The sequence below is a fragment of the Panicum virgatum genome, chromosome 4K (genome assembly GCF_016808335.1).
Source record: "Panicum virgatum strain AP13 chromosome 4K, P.virgatum_v5, whole genome shotgun sequence".
Lineage (NCBI taxonomy): Eukaryota > Viridiplantae > Streptophyta > Magnoliopsida > Poales > Poaceae > Panicum > Panicum virgatum.
The window spans coordinates 3067127-3079077 of record NC_053139.1 but is presented as its reverse complement, the minus strand read 5'-3'; the positions used below and the strand labels follow the sequence as shown (position 1 = coordinate 3079077).

General features: G+C 44.3%; 1 pseudogene; it reads right to left on the bottom strand.

The window, feature by feature from the left end:
• Positions 1-8926: 8926 nt before the first annotated feature.
• Positions 8927-11493, bottom strand: LOC120702544 (annotated as a pseudogene).
• Positions 11494-11951: the final 458 nt, after the last annotated feature.

The following is an 11951-nucleotide window of genomic DNA, read 5'->3' as shown; positions in this document are numbered from 1 at the left end:
CGCGTTACTGTGTTGCCTCTTGCATCATCATCTGGGACGAGGAAGCACGCCACATTTACTAGTTGGGATCCGGGCCCCCTGGGTCGGGACACCGACACTAATGTTACAATAACTATTCTCTAATCGTGTGGTCAAATACCTCATTAGATTCGTCTCGCGAAGTAGCATAGAAGTTGTGGAGTTATTTTTGTAAAATACTTTTATTTAGTACTTCTAATTATTAGTCAAAATGAGCTATAGTGTTTTGTGCTACCCAACCAAACGGGCCCAAGGTGACGTGGCCATTGATTTTCCTAGTGGATTCTTTGACTTCCTAAAGCGAAGTCACAGCTGACATCCTCCCTCTTTGATGCCATTCGTTTTATATCTAACGGTTGACAGCATCTTCCAGCTTTTTTGGCCAGCCCAGACATAAGTCTCGGCCCATGTAAAGGCCCAGTTCGCGGATAGGTTTTTACCTTTTCTCCATGCTATGCTTCTGGCTTGTGCTTATGGGTAACAAAAAGAATCTTGTATCCTTCCCTCTCCTTGTTCCCAAAAGTGAAAAATATACTCATATTTGTTCATAATTTGTGCAGTATTCACTGATTTTTTGTCTTCTAGTTAAGATTCAATGGCACAACCCAACAAGTAAGTTCCGTTTACATTCGAAATTTCTTTGCTTTGTTTGTATCCAGTAAGTTAGGTTTACGAGATGAAAATTTACTTGGTGCTGCACGTCTAAAGAAAAAGGAATTCAATAAAAAAATTAAGGAGACATAGAACTTGGCTCAGAAGATACTTGGTGGAGATTATTTATTATTATTTTGTGCATAAAATAGTTCAAAAAGACTAAAGTGAAATGCTTATTTAATTTTGCACTAAAATATTGTGTTAAACTCGAGGGCAGATCATTTGTGTCATAATTTAAATTCAAGCTAAGCTCATTTGCGCCATAAGTTGGGCTGACTGTTGTGCACTAGAAAACTAAGAGATGCAGCCACCGTAGGATGTAAAATGGGTGGCATCGGAGAGGGAGGAAGTCAGCTGTGACTTCCCTTGAGCAAGTCAGTGAATCCACGCCGTCATTTTCCACCGCCGCGTCCATTGGATGACCAGACCTCCAGGCTCGCGTCGCGTTTGGAGCTTTTGAATGTGACCCACGCAACGCAACCGGAGTTAACTGCCTACCGGCGGCCAAAATCGGCTAAGGCGACTTGATTTGAAAAAATTCATGTGGATCTGAACGTTTTCATCAGTTCTCCTCTAATGACCTACAAACTTGACCAAATCTTTTTTTTTACCTATGGTGAATGGCAGCAACTTCCTAACTTTCTTTAAGGTTGCTTCAAAGACAGAGGCGACGCCACGTTGAGATGTGCACCATATAAACTTCTTTTTTCCCACTCACCAAGGTTGTATTCACAATATTTTTTTAAGGAGGCTGAGATTCTCCTTTATCTAAAAAATATTTTTTTGAGGGGTAACACAGGAGAGAATCCCCACCAATATATTATTGTCGCTGACCGTCGCGTGAGGGACCGCGCCACGTGGCTGTGCAATGCCGCCGCTGCGGTCCCTGCGTATAGGAGCATATTTACAGAAGATTTTTTTTTGCGAGGAGTTTACAGAAGAATTTATTTGCAGCATCAATTGGTGATTGGTGCCCAAGCTGAGTGGCCCGATCCAACACAAGCTGCAACGGTTGTTCCATGGCGAGGATGAATGAATAGCATTGGAGAGAGGGTATCGTAGTCCACGACGGTGTTTGATTGGTTGCAGGCACAGGTTTGCCATTTCCATGATCCTTGAGGCCGGATGTTGTAGCCCATAAAGTTATTCTGAATGTCAAGTCAAAAATTCTCAAGAATCCCGGGTATCAGGGGCCTTATTTTCTTCCTAGCTGCATCTACTGACATGCCCATTCTTCCATGGGTGAAGGCTTGTTGATGTAGCCCATAATTGATAAAATTATAGGTCACTGTTTCACAATTATTCATTATCGGTGTAATAGGCCATGCAAGAAAAGACACCTCAGGAATCGACCGAGATGGGTCATGGGTGAAGGCTTGTTGCTGAGTCCAGACATTAATCAAAGGGACATGGTATGACTGACATATGCCAGGCATGGTGAAGTTTGTACAGACGGAAAACATATTTATGCGCAACTTTTGTTTTTGAATGAATATTTCATGGCGAAGTTTGTAGAAACCTTCCTTTCCCCCAGCTGGTCTAAACATTCGCTTAACACTCTATAAGGCTGGGCATAGTAGTCTAGTGGAGTTAATCAGCTTAGTCAATTTTTATATGTTTATAGACGTCCTGTTTTACTATCCTGAAAATACATGTTGTGTTATGCAAAGAAACTAACTAGACACTATGCTAAAAAGGCAAAGATATAATTATAAGCCATGTTTTTACAAATAAAAAGAAAAGTGCGACATGATGCGGACATTCCTCATGCTAGGGTTCCCTCCGGTCCGTTCCCGGAAGATTACTATCCATGATAAAAACACAGATATTTGGGGAAGATTCATTACTTCGGGAGGACTGAGGATTCGAGGTGCGTGTAATCTCTAGACTAAAACTTTTCTAGCTTCAATCAAGATTATAGAAAAACATCAACATCTACAACATCACATTAATTTCATTGTATTATATTGACATTTGTTTAGTATCCTACACGTTTGTTATATTTTTCTATTAGGACAATACAATTTGATTTGAAACGGGAGTATAACGCGCGGCCACATTCCGTCCCCGAGCTGCCGAGCAGGACAGACACCTGAGTAGTGGGCACACATAAAAGCAGATGTATCTGAAACAGCGGAGAGGTTACACTGTTCAGTACATAAGTGAGCCAAGCAGGTTTCTTTAGGCTCTCAATGAGGCGGAGGTGAGCGAAAGCTTGTTCAAAAGTAAAGCAAAACAAACACAGATACAAAGGGCATTTCCCACAAGGAGACCCAATCCAGAAACACACAATCGGACTTCATCATTAGCCCAGCAGTCTTGGTCAGGCCCTCATGCTTTCCGCATCGCACCTACATAACAAAGGAAAGTGTTGCAACCAAATACTATCCACATAATAACATTCTTCCTAATTATCAATACGCACCTTCCTCATCCGCAGCATCGGACCACTGAACACTTACTAATCGATCCTCCAGAGGAATGATCGTCTGCTTGAAAAACGGTTAAAAAAAACAATGCATACCATTATGGATGAAACATAAGTAAAACTTAAAATGAAAGACTGCTGCTTTTTTTCTATTTAAATATCCTACCTCCGCTGGCTCCCTCCCAGTGCTACCCCTAGATATCAAAAACAATAATTACATTACTATGCATCTTACTGAATGGCCACATATCTGACTTGTCACATAAGATGAGATAATATCAATCAATGTGTGTGCAGTAGAAAACAAGAGCATATTTTTTAGAACATACCATGAAACCTGATTCATTTCAGTTTCAGAAGTCATCTCATCACTAACTCCCAGTGTGAGTTCAGCTTCAAATTCATCCAATTTACGGATTAGAAAGTTTACGCCATAAGTCCGGATTCTCAAGGAAATGTCTGTGGAGACCAAGCAACCACGACTCGCACTCTCAATCAAAGACCCAGTCTCCTTTGTGATACCCTTCAGATCATTGGTTTTGCAGCCGATCAAAACAAAAAGATCAAAATCAAGGTGTAAATAATTCGCATGTGTACACTACAGTTCTCTTTGGTAAAACGCAGCCATGCACATACCAGGAGGACTGCAGCAGTGTGGGTATTCCATTTCCCTTCGAACATGGCAAGGTCCAAGGCCCACTGCCGAATCTCGTTGCTTGTGCTGTACTCTTCGAGGGGAACATCGGACCCCTGACGCAGCCACTCAATCATCAACTCAGCCTCCTTCGGGAGACACTTGAAGCCGGTCCATCAGTTTAGCAAAGGATTGATGGAAAGCAAATTGTGAGCCTCTATCATTTATGACAAGCAATTTGGTAAAAGATGAACAGTGAATGAATGCTAAAAGGTACTTTTTTATTCTGATTTTTAGAGACAGATACGTACAGCAGCAGCATAGGTGAGAAAGGGCTGTCTTGATTCACTTCCTGCACCATTCACAAGGTCTGACATGCATTTTTGGATATCTTTGCTCAGCCCCAAGTTAAACCACTTAGCCCTCCGGTCAGAGCTAAAGGCTTTCTCCTTCTCTAAACACTTTAGAGGAAAGAAATAATGGTCAGATATGCAAACCATGAAAATTAAAAATGCTAAGACTTTCAAATAAAAGAAATAATACTCTAAATAATAGGTAGTAAAAATTTAAGGAGGCTCTTCTGGGGTTTCATCTCTAGCTGCACCGTACCCTAACTTGCTTGGGACTTGGATTTGCTATTAATATTGTTTCTGTAAAGTTGCCATTGAGTTTACATAGAACCCCTGAATCGCGCAACAAGGTCAAAACTCATATTTGCAAAAACAATGTGTATAATGAAATACTCCCTCCCATCCGGTTTGGCTTCCGCAACAGCATTTTTTAGATATGTTAGGCATGGCTAGCAGCAATTAAATCAAGCGCTCCACTTGCATGCAGCAAAGAGAACAGTTGCATGGCGCATGTAGAGGACGCTAAGCCAATCAGTTGCATGGCTAATCAATTACTTCTTGGTAATCTGTATATATTGCCTCGGCGCCCAACAAACCGGACAGGAGGCTAAATGAATTACTCAAAAGGCTAAATGAAGCTTCTTAGTTGGCCATTACACTCTTTAAGATAAGTCACATGCATAGTTAACGATTCCCTACAGTGCAGGAGAAAACTATTTGTACCAATGGTGTGTAAATGGTGTGTATGCGATTTATACTTGTTCTGTTATGACAGTCTTGTAAAATCACTGTGCCAGTCAAGTTATTACCAATCAGAACATGATGCAACGCTTTTAGCGTAGCTACAAAATATCAGAAACAGTATGAAACTTCTATATATCCAAGTCAACTCTGCCCAATTTTCTACTTGTCAGACAAATCCAAAATATGGTTGATTTATGAGCCGTTATAGTCCATGCAGCAGTTTCATCTAAAAAAATTCACAATTCATGGCTGGTTGAGGCAGGCAGGGACTTGTAATTACCTTCAAGATTGCGTCAGCTGCATTATTGTGATGATCATTAGAGGCGTAAAACTTGTCAAGGTAGGACTCGTACATGGGCATATCAGATGGATCCTCAAATTCGAAGTGAAGATCATAAGCAAGTAGCCTGTCCCATCCCCAGAGTTTGTCTAACAAATCTGATGTTGCCAAAGGTCGAGCCAGCCAGCCGTTGATCGAGGTTGAGGAAGCCAAAACGTTTGAAGATGATAGGAAGAAGTAGTAGATTAATTATATTACAGAGGACAACTCAACTGAATGATGCAAAGGAGATCACGCACTAGAAAATACTAATTACCAGTGCATTTGAGAATAGAAAGTGGCGGAAGCCATTTGCATAGCCAAGCAGAGCCATGGGGCGCTTCTTCTTCAATCCTGATACGCAAGACGTCCCGCTCGCGTGCTTTCAAAGAGCCCGGGATGTTGGTGCAGCGGACGACGTCCCCCGGTGCCGGTGCGGTGATGGCAAGGAGGCCCAAACCCTTGGCGACGAATCGGTTGGCGACGAACCGGTCTTTGTGCTCCTCCGACATTGCCGCGGATTCGACTGTGCTCTAGGGTTTGGACGTCCCCTTTTGTGATTGCGGCGCGTCGGGGGACTTAATTTGATTTGGAGAATGCTTTCGCAAGCCCAGCCCGTCGACTGCCGTGAGTTGGACTTTTTGCTGACTAGTATTCAAACCGTACGTACAAACTTGACGGTCGATTTGACATGGATTTTTCGGCAGTTGTCCTCCAATAATGACTCACAAACTTGACCGACTCTGGTGAAAACTACGGTGTGAATGGCAGGAGCTGCCTGTCTTTTTTTTTTTAAGGTTGCTTCCAAGAACAAGAAAATTCGCTTGGATGGGAACGTTATTATACGGTACAAAACATCATCAGTATCAAAACTAAAAAGCAAACATACCTTGAGAATGCGCAGCCAGACACTGTTTGTGCATGTGTACGGGGAACTGTAGCCCTGGCTCACAAATGGAGTTGATAAATTCCCTCTTAACGAAACGGGTGCTTAGGCACGGTCGGAAAAAAAAATGCAGTTGATAAAGGGTCCAAAAGTTCGGATGGTGCTCATACTTCATATAATTTTAAGCTAAAAACAATTAAGGATGGATCGAGTTGGGCTACGCACCCACATCAAATGTGTGCGACATATATGTACGTGCCAACGTCATCTTAAGCTAGAGTTTCGACAGTGTATAAACAATATACGTATGTGCACATCCTGGTGGGAGCCTATCGTCAGACATGGGCGCCAAGCGTCCCCTTCCCCGTGTCAACAGCCGCCACCGATCCTCTGAAACTTGCTGGTTTGGCGACGAACGCCGCGGCCGCCGATCGAACGGCCTGTATCTTAGCTATAGCATTACACAAAAGTGGAAGGCTTGTTACCCCTCCATTCAAAGAGAACAAATGTACCATCTTATCTGACAAAGTGGCAAGATCTTTACGCATGTTATCAGGTGAATATCCAACGATTGCCCGGTGGCACTGAGATGTAGAATTCTAATCCAAATCTCCATTTTCTAACTCTGAAGTGTGAATTTTCAAATTCACACTTCCATGATAAGCCCTTTTCATGTGCCAGCAGAACATGATTCACACCCTCCATCCAACTATTCAAGGCCCATTAGCAAATCTAAAAAATCCATCTATGTAAGGCCTATTTCTGTTTGGAAAAAAAATCCAATTTTTACTCTCGAACTATCGCAAAAGTCTAATTTTCAACCTTCAACTACAAAATCAGACAACATAGACCATCCAACTGTCAAAATTGGGCAAATTTGACCCTTAGGGTGGTTTTGAATGTGGTTTTGCATTTTCTAAAAAATTAAATAAATCTAATTAGATCTAAAAAAAATCAAAACTAATTCACTTTAAATAAGAAAAATATGAAACTAGTACCAAAATTTTTCTAAAAATGCAACCTATCTATTATTGCTCCATTTGAATCTTAGTTATTAAAAACAATAGGCATAACTACAAGCAACCAAATATTATGAACATAAAAAAAATAGATTTGAATAGCTCACAAGTCATGTGACAATAGATAAATTACATTTTTAGAAAACTTTTGATACCCATTTCATAATTTTTTGACTTAAAATGAATTACTTATAAATTTTTTAGTGTAAAATTGAATACTTTTAATTCTAACAAAATGGAAAACCACTTTCAAAACTACTCAGGGGCCAAATTTGCCCGGTTTTAACAGTTGGATGGCCTATATTGTCCGGTTTCGTAGTTGAAAATTGAAAATCGGACTTTTACGATAGTTGGAGGGTGTAAACCGGACTTTTCCCTTTCCATTTTTGCATGAATACCTGCGACACCATTGAAGTGCTTGGAGAATGTACAGTGGACATAGGTCACTGCATATCCAATGGCTCTCTCCTCTGACAAAGGGGTCACTGATTCCAGTGTTTTCTTTGACGTGTTGGAAATCAAGTACAAAATGTTGTCACGGTCGCACAGAGTAGGGTCGCACATTGGTGCAATGTTCTCTGCCTCTACCCCCTTGCTCCTGTCCTGACTCCTGACATAGCAATGACAGCATGTCTCCACTGTTTTCTAACACATGCTCAAAATCAACCACACTGTCCGAGCCCCAATTCTTTGAACCAACTGCCCAGCTGTATCTGTATGTGACGATTTTCCATCCACCACAAAGTGAAGTCAGCATCACAGCGATATTCCATCTCTGCAAACTTCATTGAATTTTGTCTCCATATAATATCTCGGAAAAAAGAAGGATCGCCAGGTGATTCCAGGTACGCCTTGTTTTCGTCATTCAATGGCTCAGGTGATTGGGTGACCCGGCTTCGGGAGCAGATCGAGGGACGAAGCGCCGGTGCCGTCGGCGCTGTAGACGAAGTAGTCGTAGCAGATCACTTCTCCGAAGGGGTCGGCGGAGGAGCGGATGCCGGTGGTCAGGAGTACGAGGTTGCCCTGAGATGCGACGACCCTGGGCTCCGAGGTGAAATCGGCGTCGGGGCAGAAGATGCAGAGGCAGGAGAGGGTCGGCGTCTTGGCGGCGAAGCAGGAGACCTGGATGCGGTGCCCCTCGCTCGTGGAGGAGGAGGCGGTGGTCCTGTTCGTGCGGTCGGCGATGTAGCACCGTACGCTGAGAAGGACACGGTCGGGGTAGGAGGCGCCGACGTCGGGCAGGGCCGGCGAACCGCATTGGGAAGGATGCGGCGGCGGCGAACCGCAGGGAGGTTGGGTAGGATGCGACGGCGGCGGATTACTCTTTCTCCGGCCTCTACTTTTTTTTTTGAGATTATATAATCTCCGGCCTCTACAGACTACAATTGGGGAAGGGAAATTTGGATGTGCGGCCGAAGTCGTAGAGCCCTTTTGAATCGGAACTCAACCTTTCTGGACTTTTGTAAACCTTTCTGGGTTTGTTCTCCAAACAAATACGGCCCATTGTATATCTCTTTCTCTGTCTCTGTCTCTCTACAATGGAGCATAATAGTTTCAATCCACCGTGAATTGTTCAGACGACAGATGGAGCATTTGTAAAAATATTAAATCTGCTTTACAGATAAAGGTTAATACTCTTTTCACAACCCAAGCTGGTTAATACTCTTTTCACAACCCAAGCTCTCTTCACAACCCAAGCTGGGTAATACTCTTTTCACAACCCAAGCTCTCTGAGCGATGACTAGAGGAGTCTATGTGGGCCGTTAGGATATTCAAGGATGAAGTTGAATCGGTTACGATAATTTAGGGATACGATAATTTAGGGACTAAATCGGACATTTCATAATTAAGAAACCAAATTAAGTCGAGCACTATAGTCCAGAGACGATTTTGGTTATTTTGCCTTGATTAAACAACTAGGGGAAACGGCAAAAATGCTCCATGTCTGCATGAGACTAGAGTACTAGACTGGCTCCGATCAGTAATACATTATTATGAGATTAATGCAAGGACAGAGCACTATCAAAGACAATACATGTATGTACATGCTAAGAGAGTGTAAGAGGTCCCAACTCGAACAGCACAGACGTTGCTGTATTGCTTCTCTGAAAAGAACAGAATCCTCTCGTTTGCTAATCTTCTTCGAAATACTTCTCCTCCGCGTCATAGTTGGCTTCCCTAGACCAATGGTCATCCAGCATCTCATCATTATCGATCTGAGAATAGTCCATATGCTCAGTGTCTTCACCGGACAGGAATTTCTGTTGCATCATATATGTGAACTGCTCCAGCTGATCCTGCATTTCTTCAGAAGATAACGTTTGCTTGAAAGTCCCTGCAGCAGAACCTCCCCCATTGCAGGAGTCCACAGGGGCAACCCCGTTTGCAACCACCTGCAATTACATAAAGGAGAAAAAAATATTTCCTGCAAGGGCAATGTGTCAAAACGAAGAATCATACAAACAACGCTCAACCAAAATTCAGAGGCACTCCAGATGTCCTTGTAGATGAATTAACAAGAAAGCATGGCAGCTTCACAGAGGTCATAAAATGAAATGGGCCACATATCAAATAAAGCTTCAATTATGAACTACTGCGATCGAGTCTCTACATCACCCAAACAGTTTCTAAACAAGTATCATCATGTTCCTTTTAAAAACAAAGTACCATCATGGGCATACATACTAGGCAGCAAACATGAAATTGTATCTGAACCAGTGCCCTCAGACCTCACGCTATGTTTTCCATACGCAAGAAAATTTAAACCACTGTGTCTCCTTTAAGCCAGAAAGCCCAGTACCATTGCACAAAACTATAAAGTTACTGCAGAGTTCAGGGTAGAAGGAATTCAGAGGTCGAAGTTTGGATCACAAAACCCGAGGCTAAAAAAAGATCCTCTGAATGATCATCCAGCACAAAATCTGGATCTCTAAGTTCAAATATTATTACAGAGTTAAAAAAGCCAGATATAGATTTCCTCCTCTATCACGTGAATCATATAGAGTATAACGGATACAACCGGTTCTTAGATATATCCTAGCTTCTGTTTCAAGGAAATTCAGACCAATTTGCCCGCCGAAACAATAAATCGCCATCCATTGAAACAATAGATCATTGTTACCACATATAACTGATGGCAAAAGTTAGAGTATTTGGTCTAAAACTAAGAGTGAAAGATTAAAAGATTAGTCCATAACTTGCACCTCGATTTGGTGCATAGAAACATCTCTAAATTAGATATTTTTGCGAAACTTGGTACTCCACATGGTCCAAAATTGCAAACCAAAGCTACTACCTGAATCTACATATCACAAACTGAAATGTCAGACTAGGTTTGCAAGCCTTAACCAGAATTGATTGATAGGCTGTTTTGTTTTCAATGAGTAGTTAGCTCGTAGATGAAACATATCAGTAACAGTTTCACATCCTTCGACATCATTCCACTTTGAATTAGTGTACACAAGCATGATAGTTACTGATTCAACAACAAACAATTTACAGGACCAATAAAACAAGCAATCAAGTCAGAAAATGTAGGCAAAAACAATAGTATGCAGGAAAGAGGAAACAAACCTCAGTCGCAATGGGCTTGTCGACCTCTGACCCCTTTTCTTCCGAAATTTCTTCTTCCTTTTCCTCTTCCTCTTCCTCTTCCTCTTCTTCTTCTTCTTCTTCTTCTTCTTCTTCTTCTTCTTCTTCCTCCTACTCCTCCATCGCCTCCTCAGGGCCACCACCGACCCACTCGCTGGGGTCAACCCCTCTCCTAATCTGCTCCCCTCGTATCTTCTCCACGATGACGGCCTCCTCCGCCCTGCGCATCAGCGTCTCGGACCACCTCTCCCCGGGGCGCGCCATGGCCCTGCCAAGCGGGTCCTGGAAGCGGCCCAGGTACTCGTGGTGCAGGTAGGGCTCCCGCTCCCGCATGGCCTCCTCGGAGAAGTAGTCCCCCTCGCGGACGAGGCGGTGGAGGTAGGCGCGGCGGCGGTTTCGCACCCGCGCGGCGGGCGGCGGCGCCCCCGCGGCGGCGGCGCGGAGGCGGCGGAGGTGCCAGTCGACCTCGTAGTCCGGGCTGAGCGCGTCGAAGGCGGCGAGCTCGCCCGCGGCGAGCGCTGAGCCGTACCGCTCGAGGAAGAGCGGCGCGTCGCGGGCCAGGAGGGCGCGGAGCTCCGCCTGGCGCCGCGGCGGGGAGGGAGGGCCCGCCGCGGGGGAGGAGGAGGAGGAGAGGAAGGAGGAGGGGAAGTAGAGGCCCTCGACGGCGGAGAGGCGTGTGGCGATGCGGTCCATCGCCGCGGGCTCCATGGCCGGCTGCCGGGTGACGGTGCGATGCGCGTGGCGTCCCCGCCGCCGAGGGCTCTCCTCGAGAGGGTCTGGCACCGCCGGCGGCCGGTGGGTTCAGGCCTTCTGGGTGGGCGGTGGGCGGCGGGCGGGGACTGGGTTGGGCTGCCTGGTGCCGTTTGATCGGGCTTCGGCCTTCGTATAGGTCGGTTTGAGTAGTGGGCTGCCGCGTGTCAGCCTTAGCCCAGCTCAGCTCAGCCCAGCCCGTGCCGCCGCCTCCTTCTGTGCTAGCGAGAGGGGAAGAAGAAAGGAGAGGGTTGAAGAAAACAAAAGGAAAGAAGATATAACAAGTAGGCCTCATGTGTCAGAAGGAAATTGGGGCTGATTACAGAGGCTCTTGTTGGAGTTGGAGCAAAAAATCAAGTCCTTAAAAAAATAGAAAAATCACATCTTAACAAGTAGAGGGTATAGTTTGGAGGGTTTTGCTGGAGTTGCTTTTAGGCCCTCCACAATGTATGGCTTAAGTAATGCTCAAAAAAAAAGAAAAAAGATTGGGGCATCACTCCTCCCATTTGTGGCTTGTGATGCTAAATTCAAGTGATGCTTAAAAAATTAGGAGCGGGA